Raw genomic sequence first — 14,692 nt, 5'->3', positions numbered from 1 at the left:
AAATGGAATTTCTCACAACTTTTCAGCACCATGAACACCTCAACAAAATGGAGTTGTTGAGAGAAAGAATAAATCACTACAAGAAATGGTTAGAACGATGCTAAATGATCATAACTTGCCTAAATAATTTTGGGATGAATCGGTAAATACCACCTGTTATGTAATGAATAGTCTCCATTAGGGCTAATCTAAATAAAACCCCCTACAAGCTTTGGAAAGGAAAAATACCAAACATTTCATACTTTTATGTATTTGGATGTAAATTTTTTGTCTTATATGATATAGGGGACCTACGAAAATTCGATGCAAAATCAGATGAAGGAATCTTTCTAAGATATGCTCTAAATAGCAAAGCATTTAGAGTCTACAACAAAAGAACATTATCAATTATAGAATCCATCCACATCGTATTTGATGAACCAAATCCATTTTCTTCTAAAACTACTAATAATGATGATATCAATATAAGAAAGAGTTTAGAAAACCTAGCAATTCATGAAATCAAAAATGAGAGCATTGAAACCAAAGAACCATCTAATGATGACTCACTAGAACAAGCTGATTTGCCAAAGGAATGGAAATTTGTGAAGAACCACCCTAAGAATGAAATCATTGGTGAACCATCACTAGGGGTGTCCACTAGATCTTCACTAAAGAACCTATGTGATCATTGTGTGTTCCTATCTCAAAAAGAACTTAAGAACATAAATGGTGCAAATGATTCATGGGTATTAGCCATGCAAGAGGAATTAAATCAATTTGAGAAAAATAAAGTTTGGAAGTTAGTTCCTATACCTGATGATTATTCTGTGATTGGCACTAAATGGGTTTATAGGAATAAAAAGGATGAAAATGACATTTTTGTCCATAACAAGGCTAGATTGGTAGCACAAGGTTATAATCAAGAAGAAGGTATTGATTTTGAAGAAACCTATGTTCCTATAACTAGAATGGAAGCAATTCGTATGCTACTAGCCTATACATCCCATAAAAATTTCAACCTATATCAAATAGATATGAAAAGTGCATTTCTAAATGATTATATAAATGAAAAAGTATATATAGCATAACCCCTTGGTAACCCCTTGGTTTTGAAGACTTCCATTTTCCAAACCAGGTGTTTAGATTAACAAAAACCTTATAGAAATTAAAACAAGCTCCCAGAGCTTAGTATGAAAGGTTGAGTGACTTTTTTTTAGACAACGATTTCTCAAGAGGAAAAATGGACAGTACCCTATTTATCAAAACTAAGACCGATGATATGCTTATAATTCAAATCTATGTTGATGATATCGTATTCGGTGCTACAAATGAGAATTTATGCAAAGAATTCGCTACATGCATGCAATATGAGTTCGATATGAGCATGATGGGCGAACTGACATATTTTCTTGGTCTTCAGATAAAACAAGCCAAAAATAGAACATTTATAAACCAATATAAATACATAAAAAACATGCTCAAGAAGTTTGACATACAAGGCATTGGGAATCCCAATGAGCACCTCTCTTAGTCTTAATAGAGATGAGTAAGGAAAAAAGATAGATGTCAAATACTACCGAGGTATGATTGGTAGTCTACTTTACTTAAGAGTTAGTAGACCAAACGCTATGTTTAGCATTTGTATGTGTGCTAGATTTCAAGCATCACCTAAAGAATCACATTAAATTGTTGTGAAAAGGATTTTAAGGTATTTGATAGGTACTATAAACTTAGGTTTATGGTATCCTAAAGATACATCATTTGTAATGATTAGCTACTCTAATGCGGACTATGCCGGTTGCAAAATAAACCGTAAGAGTACAAGTGGTACATGTCACTTCTTAGGATGATCTCTGTTATCTTGGTTTTCAAAGAAAAAGAATTTCGTGGCATTATCTACTGCCGAGGCTAAGTATGTTGCAGCAGGTAGTTGTTGTGCACAAGCATTGTATATATGAAGCAACAACTCAAAGATTATAATTTGGAGTATGAAGCTGCACCTATAAAGTGTGATAACACTAGTGCCATCAACAGATCCAAAAATCTAATATCTCACTCAAGGAATATGCACATTGACATAAGACATCATTTACTTAGAGATTATGTGCAAAAGGAAGATATCATTCTTGAATTCGTGAGCACAGATGAACAATGGGCTGATATATTCAAGAAATCTCTTCAAGAGGACTGTTTCATTTCCATAAGACGTGAATTAGGCTTATTGCATGCTCGAGAAATAATTTGAGAAGAAGGAGTTCATTAAGTTCAGAGTTCTAGACAAAATCTAAAGTTAACTCAAAACTCTCAGCACTTCAGGTGACCAGAGGGTATTGGTTAGGTGACCGAACCCCTACTGTGTTCGAGCTATCAATATCCAACATAAGTTCGGGCGACTAAACGTGCTTGTTGGGTGACCGAACGTGCTTGTCGAGCCACCAAATGCTTATTGTCTTAGAGTTCTTTAACTTCTAAAGTCAGTTCGGGCGACCCAACGAAATGTCCGGGCGACCAAATGTCACAGATATAAAAGGTGTTTTTCGAAAAAAAACACTAACTTTTCAAAACTTTAAGTGCTCAAACCCTCTTTTTTTCTCACCTGACGCTTTGTTCTTCACTCTTCAAGCCTTCTACCACTCGTTTTCTCTCCGAAACATTGAATCAAATCCTAGATCTTGCTATTTTACTTTAGATTTCTCAGTTCTTCTTTGCTTTGAGATTCTAAACATTTCTAAAGATGAAGCAAACAACCAACAAGAACAAGTCTTTAGGTCTAGATGACTCAGAGTAGATTATACGATGGCTTTTGACTCTGGGGCCAAGGAAAATATACAATGAACACTTTCATACTCTAAAACCTATTCTCTATAAGGTTTTAGATATAAACTTCATGGAAACCCATTTTCCCAATATTCTTAGGATGTTTGCTGTGTTAGGATGGGATCGTTTCATTTCCTATCAACCTAAAGGGGGTTTTTCGAACCTTGTCCGTTTATTTTACGCCAATTTAGGAAGGCAAGGTGTTGAATTTTTTAATCCAATCCCTATTTTGATTATGACAAATCACAACATCTCATTTGAGTGCCACGTGTGTACATGCTTATCTTTCTGAAAAAGCACAGATGATGATGCAATATGGAAGCCTGGAAAAGCAACTAAAAGGTCGTATTCCATGGTGTATTCCATGAACATCAAGGGAGCAAAGACTGAAGATTTTACAATTTTAAGTTGTAATAGTAATTAGGTTTCAAATTGTGCATGCATTTCATTTTATTTATATTGAAGCTCAATCAAGACCATAAATTGACCATAGGAACCCAAAATTCATAAGAACTTTTATACTGAAAGTTAAGAATTTTCATCAAAGGTTTAAAATGATTTTGAAATCAAACAAAGGGCCAAAACTTAATTTTTGTTAAGGCCTGGTTGACTAGCTATTCAAGCCTAGTCGATCGGCATGACCACACGGGAAATTTTATAAGAGCCCAGTCGATTGGCCTTCCATAAGTATACTTGTTCCAGTTGACCGGTGTGTGCCTAAGGCTAAAACTGTAATTTGAATAAGGCCCGGCAGACCAGCCACTTTTAGCCTTGTTGGCCCAGTTGACCAGAATGATCAAATGGGCAATTATATAAGTGCCCAGTCGACTAGCCTCATGAAGGCTTAAATGATCCAGTTGACCTGCCATATGATCTAACAGACTGGATCTTGGTGTTTGGCAAACCGAAGCTTGCGAAAAAGGAAATCGCCCTTTGGTTGGTTGACCAGACCTCGGGCCAGTCAACTATACCTCTTGGGTTGAGCCAGTTTGAGCTCCAAACGGTTAGAAAAATTCAAATTAAATTGATATCTTAATGCCCCACGACCACATAACGACCAGATTTCCAAAATGCCTATAAATACTTGGCCAAACCTCTTTTGAAAGGTTAGAGAAACTTATTGAAAGCTTTATTGTTTATTCTTTAATTCTTTCTCACATTTCATACTCTCTTTCAAAGATCAAAGTCATTTTCTCTTAGTTTTATTTTGAAAAATCATTTTGGAAAAAAACTTGTGAGTTACTCAAAGAGGCTTGTACACATATCTAATCTTATACATATTGTGCTTGAAAGCCTTCTTGTTTTTCAGATTTCAAAGATCAAATTTCTCCTATTTACTTTCTTTTTAATAATTTTTTGGAGAAATTTGTAAGGGGTTCTTGAAAGAGGCTTGAGCTTGTATTCATTTCATATATCTAGCTTGAGAGCCTTTTATTGCATTTTGTGTTAATCTCAAAGATCAAACTCTCTTATACACTTCATAATTGAAAATTATTTATAGAGAAAACTTTGAGTAAATCAATAGAGCTTTGAGCAATAAATTCATTCATATATTCTTTGCTTAATCTCCTTTTATTTTGGGTCAGTCGTAAGGAAAATCATTTTTCCATACTCCTAGTTTTACTTGAAAAATATTTTGAGAGGACTATCATATACTCTATTGAGTTTCACTTTATAAATCATCGAGAGTGCATAATTGTTTTCAACTTGTACATCTTAACTTTTGAGAAGCATCTTATTGTACGAAATCTTTTTGAAAACAAGCCATTCGCGATTCGGGTTGTGAACCGCAGGTCAAGTGAGGGTACACCACTTGAAGATGGGGACTCTACCCTGTAAGGAGTGGTTTACGGTTCAAATTGTGAATTGTACTAAGTGTGGGGTATTGCTTAGAGAGGAGGGCTCCATCCTACTTAAGGAGTGTGTAACGGTTTCTGCTCTACCCGGTTAAGTGAGCAGGGTTAGTGAAATCTTTGGGAGGTTTTCCCAAGGAGAGGACATAGGCGGATATAGCCGAACCTCATTAAATATCGGTGTCATTGTCTCCCTCTCTTATATCTCATTTACATTATCTCCTTTAAATTCTTGTGAGTGTATGTTTATTTATTAATTGCTGTGATTGCTTTACATACATGCATTTTACTTTGATTGAGATATTGTTGGGTGAATCATTTAAATTATCAGTAAAATTTTTTAAAATTTCAATTCATCCCCTCTTGGGATTACATTATTCCCCTCAATTGGTATCAGAGCTTGATTGCAATAAGCTTAACCGCTATTTGCATAAAGATTACAATGACTCTGAATGGTGTATCTATGTATAGTGAGGTTCAATCTGGTTCAAGGGCTCCAATGTTTATGGCAAAAATTACAATGTTTAGAAAGAAAAAATGACTATTTTTATTCAAACCATTGATTGTAGCGCTTGGAAAGTAATCGATCAGGGGAACTATATTCCAATGAAAGTTATTCAAAATGTAGAGTTTCCCAAGATAAAAAGTGAAATGAATGAGCATGATTATAATTTATTGCAAATTAATTCTAGTGCTATGAACATGATCTATTGTGCTTTGGATTTCAATGTTTTTAAAGAAATCATAGCTTGTCAGAATGCTAAGGATATTTGGAAGGAACTCGAAAAGAGATATGGAGAGACCGAGAAAAAGGAGTGCACTACTCTAGATATTTCGAGCTCAAATGTCCAAGAAGGAGAAGATCATTGCTTAATTACCTTGACTAATGAAGAGGTATATTCCTTTCCTTCTATATCTACTGCTGATTTATATGTTATATTTTGTAGTAAATCTGTTAGTGAATCATGTACTGAATCTGATGATGATTGTGTGTCCACTTATGAGGAATTGAAAATAGAATATATTAAAACTCATAAGTTTCTTGTTAAAATGAACAATCGTTATACTATTTAGAAAAACAAGAATAAGGCATTACTAAAAGAATTAGAAAAAAAAATTCTTGTTGAAAAAGAAGAAGATTTGAAAATCAAGAATTTTGAAAACAAAATGAAATGTTGGAAAAAGAGTTAAAAGTCTTAAGATCCCAAATTTCTAGTGATAATGAAAAAGATCTTCAAATTTTTTAAACTTGAGTGTAAAGCAAACAATATGACGATAGAATTCATAAAATTACAAGCTATTTGCAAAGGCCTAAAAGACTTGAAAATTCTAGGCTTAAAAAGAAAGATAGAGGACCAAGTTAAGATCATCCATAAATTCACTAGGGGCCATGAAAATTTTGAAAAACTATTAGGCTCACAAAATATGACCTTAGATAAGGAAGGTATAGGATATAATGGAATTAAGAACAAGAAAAGAAGGAACCTCTATATGGGGTATTTTGCAAAAGAATCAAAATCCTATACTAGTTCATCCTCCAGTCCCTATGCTCACACCACATGCTTTCTTTGTAAAAAGAAGGGCCATATCAAGTTTGATTGCCCTTTTAAAAGAAAAGGTGTGAAACCGAAACAGGTGTGGAGAGTCAAAGAAATGCCGGGTTCTAACCTGCCAAGACTCCAAGAGAAATGGGTACCAAAGCAAGTCCCATTATTCCCACCTTAGGGCTTAGGTTCAAGAACTTAAATGCATGCTTCACATGCTTCAAAATCAAAAGTAAATGAATTTATTGAAAGGATTTTTATTTAAACATTTTTTGTTAATCTAGTCAATAGTGCTTAAAGATTAAAAGCCAATTGTTCGTTAACTTACAACTTAAAATACTTTGGATTAATATTTTAAAATGTGAAAAAGGGTGAAAAGGGGCTTAATTTGCAAAAAAAATGTGAAGCCCAGTCAACCGGTTTTACATGCCCAGTCGATTGGACCGTCCTTAGTCGACTGCCTAGTCAACTAGACCCCTCCAATTTCCCCACAATCAACCGAACCCAAAACTGGGGCTTTCTGTTTGAGCCCAGTCGACCAGTACTATTCCCCAACTGATCGGGCAATTAAATATGAACAATTCGCTCAAGCCCCAGTTGACCGATCCCATGCCCTAACCAACTAGGCCCTGGAATCTAAAAAGTTTTTTAGCCCTTGTTGGCTGGTCGCTGTCCCCAGTCGACCGACTAGAAAGAAAAATGGCCAATTTTAGTGCTCTCCAGTCGGTCGGGACCATTCCCTGTCGACCGAACCTATGGGCAATATATATTAAAAACAAAGGTGTAGTCCCAAGAGGGGGGTGAAGTGAGTTTTAAAAATTTTTCTTTTAAATCTTTTTAGGAAGTATTAACTTATTGTTGATTCTTCAGACTTTCAGAAAAAAAAAAAATTATTTCTTTATTTAATCCATAACCACACAAACATTCAATCATTGAAGTAATCAATCAACCAAACCAATCAACCACAATTTGAAAGCAAACAACCAAACCAAGATTAAAATGTACAGCACTTTGGTAATGTAAGAACTTGAGATGGTTTGTTTGTTTATATAAGCCCTATGGAAATGAATTTGAACCAATCCCTGTAGTGAATGTGAAATCGTTCCTTCAATGCAAACCTCAACTTAATTTCCAAACAATTCAGAATTTAAATAAATTCTTTAGTTAATTTGTCTTTGGGTGTTAACCAAACAACGTACTTCCTTTTGAGGTTTCCGCAAAGTTTTGATCAACCAACGTACTCCCTTTCTGTTTCTGCTATCCCAAATCAAAATTAAAATATAAGTTTATTTAACTTCCAAATTACATAGTTTGTATAATTAAGAAAATTAAATCATCCACGCAATTTATATGTGCTGAAAATAAAGAGTAAGGAAAAGAGAGAGTGAGACTGGAATTTTAATGAGGTTCGACTTATACCTAGCCTACGTCCTCGCCTTTGGCAAACCAACAAAGGATTCACTAAACTTGTTCCTTTACCAGGTGGAACAAACTTTTACACACTACTTCAGTAGGCTAGAGCCTGGCTCTCCAAACGATGTACCCTCATTCGGTCACTTTTTAATTAGGCTAGAGCTCGCCTCTCTAAGCAATATCCCCTTGCCTAGCCAACGATCCAAACAATCCTTGGAATTGTCAATCTACAAGATATAAGCCAAATAGATGTACGAAGAATTGCTCCTCAAAGAGTTGTTTAGTACAGTTTAAAAACTATATACTTCAATAAAATTCACAATACGAAATTCAGATTGAAGCTCTAGAAATTTTTCACCGTATGATTCTTTCTATGAATGAAAGAATTGATAGTTGAAGCATAATATCAGTGAGAAAATTAGAAAGACTTCAGTAGACTTCGTGCAAGATGTAAGCAATAGAGAGCTTTTAGAATTTCAGAATGCTTGAGAGAGAATTTGATTGCTGAATTGAATTATTGAATCAAAGTAGTTTAGGTGTACTTATAGATGTAGAAGTGTTTCTAACTTTTTCCCCAAGTTTACTTGGAGTAGGGTCCAAGTTTTATATTAGTTTGAGCCTCAAGTAATTGAAATTTTAAAAATATGTCCGTTGAGTATTTTAAAATTTTCGCGAGATAGATGATTGTGTGGTCTCTGGCAGTTGGTTGTCCATGCATTTCAAGTATAAACTTCACAAACAGTAAGGTGGCAGTCATCTGTCACCAGGGAAGACAGTTGCTTGTCACTGAACAACCGATTTCTTAAAACTAACCAGAAGGGTGACAGACGACTAGCACAACATACACAGTCGTCTGTCTAGTACTTGACAGTCGTCTGTCATGCTTCTGTCTACTTAATTAAAGTCCTTTAACATGCCATTTGTCTAACCAATGTAGTCAGTCGTCTGTCAACCAGTTGTTTCTTTTTTAAAAACATTTTTGAACTCTTTCTTTATTTCTTAATTTATCTTGGAATATTAAGTTTTTTAACTTTGAAAAATATGTTCCAAGACTTTAAAAATCAGGTTTCTAAGTCTTTTTGCCTAATGAGCTTCAACATGAAAAATCATACTTGAATCATATTTGAAGTACTTACAAAGCTTTTCCTAAAGACTCATTTGATTCTTCTTTGCTTTGAGTTCTCTTTATTGCTAAGCTTCAATGATCCTGAATTTGATTTGAGCTTACAATTCTTTATCTCTCTTGATCTTTCATCACTCATTCAGACTTTGAATTTCATTGATCTTTGAGCTTTCCATGTTGATCACTTGAGCTTTTATTCTTGAAAATTTTAATTTAATATCAATGCTCTCAAGATCTTCAAGTTTTAATCCATGCCTTAAGCTTAATATAATCACCCTTCTTTGAAATATAAGCTTTCATGAATTCTTTAACCTTGCATTCATCATCGAGTCCTGAAAAGACTTCACTAAAAAAAGCATGTTAAGTTCTACTTGTTTGTTAGCATCAAAATAAGATGTTAAGCCTTGTAAGGCCAACAATCTCTTCCTTTTTGATGATGACAAACAAGAAGAAAAAAATGGTGTGAGCCTTAAAAAGACTTCCCCTTTCAACAAACATCATCTTAACAATATTCGCAAGATCAATATTAATTTCAAAAAATCTTTTACAATCATGCTCATCACTTCATTAGAGTTCAAGTTTATCAATATCAAATACTTCTCCTCCTTTTGATATATATTATGTTCATGCTCAATTGTTAGCAATACCATGCTCAATTTTTGTTTAAAACTTCTCCCCCTTTTGACATCAATCAAAAAGAGAAAAAAAATGATTAAGTTCAAATAAAATCACATTTTGTGCATATCATCAAACATGCATATCAAACATATGTATACACTCAATTTATTATTTTTCAACATAGCATGTGTAGTGTGTTTTAATGGTCATATCTTTACTAACAGCTTTTTCCCTTTTTGTCATTATTCATGATACCAACTATTGATTTTTATGATACCAATTTAAAATTTAATTCATGATATCAATTTAAAATTTTATTAATTCATGATACCAATTGATTAATAAGGAAACGATCATAATCTAAGCAATAATTCATAACACTCCCCCTGAATTCAATACATTCAGTTTTGTTACCAATTTTGCTTTTATCATCCCTTGTTTCAAAACATTTATTCACATCATGTATCAAATATCAATATCATGCCAATATCATCAATGTCATACCATGCTCATAGATATAATCATACTTGTCATGCTCAAAAACCAATTGAACTTTTAGATTATGATACCAAGTGAGCTTTTAAATTTTGATATCAATTAAAATATTCATGGATACCAAATTACTTTATAAATACCAAAGTCATTATCACATCATGCATAGCTCATGGATACCAATATAACTGTTTTATCTTTCATAGTTCATAGATATCAATATAAAGAGCAGTAAGTTTATCCATGTGAATCTCATATCAAAATTTATGCTTATGCTCAATAATCTCATGCTCAAATTTTCAACATAGTGAGCCATAAATTATCAATATAAGTCAAGTCATACACATGTAACATATAGCATATCATATAGGCATGTAAGCATGTAACATATAGGCTTTCATTCTCAAATATCTTTTTCTTAATCAAGGTACTAATGTAATAAGCTCAATTTGATATTTAAGCCTTGTAAAAATCATCCTATGATGTTTGCCAACAATTCCATTTTGAATTTGTCATAATAAGCTCTTAAACTCATCTTTAAGTTTTTCTATTTCAACTAGTTCGTTTGTTGATCGTGAATTAAGTTACTTTCTCAATTTTAAAGGGGAATGACTTAATCCATGGAGTTTTTCATTTATAAACTAGTCTTTCATCTTGGTACTCATACTTTCTTGGGTCTGGTTGGTTTAATAAAGGATGTTTCTTTAATTCTCCAAACTTGTTTAGTATTTAGACCCTTTCTTTTAAATGGACATTCAAACTTTATATGTCCCTTTTTGTTACATTGATAGCATATAGTGTTAGTATAGACATTAGAAGATGTGCTAGCATAATCGTTGGATTCTTTTGAAAAATAACCTATGCAAAGATTCTTTTTCTTTTTATTTTCAATTCCAGTAAATCCAATACCTTCTTTGTTTAAGGTCATCCTTTGTGAGCTTATCATTTTGTCAACGTTTGCTTTTCCTTTTATAAAGTTATAGATGATTTTTTCTTTATCTTCAATTTGATTTTTGAGATCATTTATCTCTATCTCTTTCTTGTCGTCAACCTTCTTTAGTGATTTCTCAATTTCTTAAGATAATTTTCTTATTTTATCCTCTAATTTAGAAATATATATATCTTTCTTATATTTTATAGAGGATAGGGATCGAAGGTCTTCTTTCATTTCTTCATTTTTGCTTTCTAGTTTCTTGATTTTTAAATCTTTTTCATTTTCAGCAAGATTTTTAGATTCTAACTCCTTTGTCATAGCTTCATTCTTAGTTTCTATTTTCTTGATTCTTGAATCCTTTTCTCTTTTAGCAGTTCTAAGGGATTCTAACTCTTTCATTATACCTTCATTCTTATTTTTTAATAAAGTATTTTGTTTAGTTACTTTTATTAGCATCTTATGGACTTTGAATAAATCATTTTGAAGTTCTTCATAAGATGGCATGCTTTCATCATTTGATTCATCACTAATATAACCATTTACCAATTTGGATGAGGAGCTTCCCTCATTATCCCATGCCATAAACCAAGTATAAGCAACCTCTTGGTCACTTGGTTCATATTCCAAACTACTTGTGCTATCCCAAGTAGTAGCTTTCATGACTTTTTTGTTTTTCTTTTTAGACTCTTTCTTTAGTAATGGACATTCCGGTTTTATATGTCCAACTTTGTTGCAATTATAACATGTAGGAGTTTTATTTTTGGATTTCTTTGGTGCTAATATCTTATTCATCTGATTCGGAGTCTTGGTTTCTTCTTTTAAATTTGTTTTTCCTTGTAAGGATTTTTGCAAGTTTCTTAGATATGAAGGCTAGTTCATTTCATCCATTTCTTCTTCACTACTAGAGTTTTCTTTTGAGGTTTTAAAGGCTATGGATTCTTGGGCTTTGGTTTTTCCACTCTTTTCATTCATTGCCATTTCGTATGTGAGGAGAGAACCTATAAGTTCATCTAAGGAAGTGTTTTTCAAATTTCTACCTTCCGTTATAGAAGTGGCTTTTGGTTCCCATATAGGTGGCTGCCCTCTAAGAAATTTCCTTATCATCTCATAAGTAGTGTAGGTTTTTTCCTAAGGCATTTAGGGAATTTATTATGTGAGTGAACCTAGTGAACGTATTAGTTATGGATTCATCCGGGTTCATCCTAAAAGCTTCATATTCACTTGTAAGCATATCAATCCTATTATCCCTAACATTTATAGTGCCTTCGTAAGTGACTTATAGCTTCTCCCATATTTCCTTAGCCGTTTTGCAAGCCATTACTCTATTAAATTCATTAGCATCTAAAGCACAATATAAAGCATTCATGGCACTAGAATTATCTTGTAGCATCTTATAATCTAAGTATGTCATATCAATTTTCTCCTTAGGAACTTGTTTTCCATCTACTAGTTTAAGGGGAATTAGGTCACCATCCATGACAACCTCCCAAGCTTTCCAAATCATAGTTTGAAGATCGATTTGCATTCATTTTTTTTTTTTTTTTTTGTCCAAAAAGTGTAGTTATGTCCACAAAAGATAGGAAGCCTAGTTGAAGATTGTCCCTCTCCAAAGGGAGCTACGCCTAAGTGAGCCATTACGATCTTTTTATAGCTACTAATTAAGATTTTCTATAACCCCTCTATGATAACAATTGAAAACAAAGGTGTAGTCCCAAGAGGGGGCGGGGTGAATTGGGTTTTAAAATTTTTCTTTTAAATATATTTAGGAATTCTTAACTTATTGTTGATTCTTTAGACTTTCAGCAAAAAATTATTTCTTTATTTAATCCATAACCACACAAATATTCAATCATTCAAGTAATCAATCAACCAAACCAATCAACCACAATTTGAAAGCAAACAACCAAACCAAGATTAAAATATACAGCACTTTGGTAATGTAAGAACTTGAGATCATTTGTTTGTTTATATAAGTGTTATGGATATGAATTTGAACCAATCCCTATATTGAATGTGAAATCGTTCCTTCAATGCAAACCTCAACTTAATTTCCAAACAACTTAGAATTTAAATAAACTCTTTAGTTAATTTGTCTTTGGGTGTTAACCAAATAACGTACTTCCTTTTGAGGTTTCCGTAAAGTTTTAATCAACCAACGTACTCCTTTTCAGCTTTCGCAATCCCAAATTAAAATTAAACTTTAAGTTTATTTAACTTCCAAATAACGTAGTTTGTATAATTAAGAAAATTAAATCATCCACGCAATTTATATGTGCTGAAAATAAAGAGTAAGGAAAAGAGAGAGTGAGTCCGGGATTTTTATGAGGTTCGGCTTATACCTAGCCTACGTCCTCACCTTTGGAAAACCACCAAAGGATTCACTAAAACTATTCCTTTATTGGGCGGAACAAACCTTTACACACTCTTTCAGTAGGCTAGAGCCCGCCTCTCCAAACAATATACCCTCATTCGGTCACTCCTTAATTACACTAGAGCCCGCCTCTCTAAGCAATATCCCTTTGCTTAGCCAAAGATCCAAACAATCATTGGAATCGTCAATTTACAAGATATAAGTCAAATAGATGTACAAAGAATTGCTCCTCAAAGAGCTGATTAGTACAATTCAAAAACTATATACTTCAATAAAATTCACAATACGAAATTCAAATTGAAGCTCTAGAAATTTTTCACCATATGATTCTTTCTATGAATGAAAGAATTGATAGTTGAAGCACAATATCAGTGAAAAAATCAGCAAGACTTCAGTAGACTTCGTGCAAAATGTAAGCAATAGAGAGCCTTTAGAATTTCAAAATGCTTGAAAGAGAATTTGATTGCTGAATTGAATTCTTGGTATTGAATCAAAGTAGCTTGGGTGTATTTATAGATGTAGAAGTGTTTCTAACTTGTTCCCCAAGTTTACTTGAAGTAGGGTTCAAGTTTTATATTAGTTTGAGCCTCAAGTTATTGAAATTTTAAAAATATGTTCGTTGAGTATTTTAAAATTTTTGCGAGACAGATGACTTTATGGTCTTTGGCAGACGGTTGTCCATGCATTTCAAGTATAAACTTCACAAACAATAAGGTGGCAGTCGTCTATCATTAGGGGAGACAATCGCCTGTCACTGAACAACTAAGTTCTTAAAACTAACCAAAAGGGTGACAGATGACTAGCACAACACACACAGTCATCTCAATTGTCACTGACAATCGTCTGTCTAGTACTTGACAGTCGTCTATCATGCTTCAGTCTACTTAATTGAAGTCCTTTAACATGCCAGTTGACTGACCAATGCAGCCAGTCATCTATCAACCAGTTGTTTCTTCTTTAAAAACATTTTTGAACTCTCTCTTTATTGCTTAATTTATCTTGGAATATTAACTTGTTTAACTTTGAAAAATATATTTCAAGACTTTAAAAATCAGGTCTCTAAGTCTTTTTGCCTAATGAGCTTCAAAATGAAAAATCATACTTGAATCATATTTGAAGTACTTACAAAGCTTGTCCTAAAGACTCATTTGATTCTTCTTTGCTTTGAGTTCTCTTTATTGTTGAGCTTCAATGATCCTGAATTTGATTTGAGCTTACAATTCTTCTCTCTTGATCTTTCATCACTAATTCAAACTTTGAGCTTCATTGATCTTTGAGCTTTCCATGTTGATCACTTGAGCTTTTATTCTTGAAATTTTTTTTTAATATCAATGCTCTCATGATCTTCAAGTTTTAATCGATCCCTTAAGCTTGATATAATCAGCCTTCTTTGAAATATAAGCTTTCATGAATTCTTTAACCTTGCATTCATCATTGAGTCTTGAAAAGACATCACTAAACAAAGCATGTTAAGTTTTACTTGTTTATTAGCATCAAAACAAGATGTTAAGCCTTATAAGGCCAACATATATCTATTCCTTCAGC

This window comes from Malania oleifera, chromosome 2, assembly GCF_029873635.1.
Source record: "Malania oleifera isolate guangnan ecotype guangnan chromosome 2, ASM2987363v1, whole genome shotgun sequence".
In the NCBI taxonomy this organism is placed as follows: Eukaryota; Viridiplantae; Streptophyta; class Magnoliopsida; order Santalales; family Ximeniaceae; genus Malania; species Malania oleifera.
The sequence above is the reverse complement of the archived record's forward strand: the minus strand, read 5'-3'. Positions refer to the sequence as shown.